This window comes from Narcine bancroftii, chromosome 1 (genome assembly GCF_036971445.1).
Source record: "Narcine bancroftii isolate sNarBan1 chromosome 1, sNarBan1.hap1, whole genome shotgun sequence".
In the NCBI taxonomy this organism is placed as follows: domain Eukaryota; kingdom Metazoa; phylum Chordata; class Chondrichthyes; order Torpediniformes; family Narcinidae; genus Narcine; species Narcine bancroftii.
The window spans coordinates 213,598,478-213,600,421 of record NC_091469.1 but is presented as its reverse complement, the minus strand read 5'-3'; positions in this window follow the sequence as shown (position 1 = coordinate 213,600,421).

Here is a 1,944-nt window from a genome sequence, read left to right as displayed (position 1 = left end):
CCGAACAGGCTCAGGTCATGAAGTGGATCTCCTCAACTGTGTAGGGTAGGTAGCGCGCCTTCACAAAGTGGGAAAACCTAGTGACCCCTGGATGACAGAGTTTTTGTAGTCTTTCCATCTGTATGCTGGTGCACGTCCCCCTGGAGAGCGCGTCAGGCGGGTCATTCAGCTTACCAGGTATAGTTAAAGGTGGAGAGTTCAATTCTCCATCTGGCGATTTTGTCGTTTTTTATCTTACCACGCTGGGTGTTGCTGAACATGAGGAGACCGTGCGTTGATCAGTCATCAGTGTAAAGCGCCTCCCAGCGAGGTAATGTCTCCAACGACGCACCATTTCAACTATGGCCTGGGCCTCCTTCTCGATCGAGGAGTGTCTACTCTCTGGACCCTGGAGGGTTCTGGAGAAGAAGGCTACAGGCCGACTGGCCTGGTTCAAGGTGGCTCTCGACCTGAAACGGGACAGACTCATCGATCGCATGCAGCATGGATTTGATTCAATCGAAAGCCGCTCTGGCTTCGGTTGAGAGGGGAAATGAGGTGGTCTTGATAAGAGGATGCACCTTGTCGGCGTAGTGTGGAACCCATTGGGCGTAATGCGAGAAAAGGCCCAGGATGCGTTTGAGCGCTTTCTGGGTATGGGGGGGGGGGGTGGTAAGTCCATTAGGGGATGCATGCGGTCAGGATCTGGCATGACTATCCCATTCTCCACCACGCAACCTAGAATCGTGAGTTGTGTGGTCCGGAAGACACACTTGTCCAAATTGTAAGTCAGGTTCAGCCGACGGGCAGTTTGAAGAAATTTGTCTAGGTTGGCATTGTGGACCTGCGTGTCATGGCCACAGATGGTGATATTGTCCAGATACGGGAAGGTAGCGGTTAGCCTGTTCTGGTCCACCATCCGGTCCATTTCCCGCTGGAAGACCGTGACACCATTCGTGACCCCAAATGGTACCCTGAGAAATTGATACAGCCGTCCATTCGCTTTGAAGGCCGTGAACGGTCGGTGCTCACAGCGGATCGGGAGCTGGTGGTAGGCCAAACGTAGGTCAATGGTGGAGAATATGCGGTATTGGGCGATATGGTTCACCACATCCGTGATGCGTGGCAGGGGGTACGCATCCAGGAGCATGAAGTGGTTAATGGTCTGGCTATAGTCGACCACCATCCGTAGCTTTTCCCCGTTCTTGACAACCACCACCTGGGCTCTCCAGGGACTTGAACTGGGTTCGATGATGCCCTCATCCAGCAATCTACGCACCTCACTCCTAATGAATTGCCTGTTTTCGTAACTATATTGCCAACTTTAGGTGGCCACAGGCTTCCAGCCAGGGGTGAGGTTTGCGAAGAGTGCTGGCGGGGCAATCCCGAGTGTGGAAAGGCTGCAGGATTGGCCCCGGGGCACGGGGGCAGGTTGCTCGGGTGCTTCGGGGGTGGGGCGATGGCAGACCGAGAGGGGAGCATGGGGTCCCCCAAAGTGTAGGGACACTGTTCGGAACTGACACCGAAAGTCTAATGCCAGCAGCACTGGGGCGCACAATTGGGGAAGGACGAATAATTTGAAGTGGGTGACTGTGGCGCCCTGTACTTCCAGTGTGGCGATGCAATACCCCTTTATCCCGGTCGAGTGCGACCTCATCACTAATGAGATCCTCTGGGTAGTGGGGATAATGTCAAGTCCCCTACGGAGGGCCAGATCTGGCTGGATAAAACTGTCAGTTGACCCAGAGTCAAATAAGCAATTGGTGTAGTGTCCATGCACTTTAATCAGTTCCATTGCTTTAGTGAGGGGATGAGAGCATTGCTGGTTTAGTGTTATAGAAGCAGCCACTGATCCAGTTGACAGGGGAGTTCCGCGTGATGACGTCACGCAATGGGATGACGTCACACAATGGGATGACGCCACACAATGGGATGACGTCACGCAACGGGATGACATCATAGATG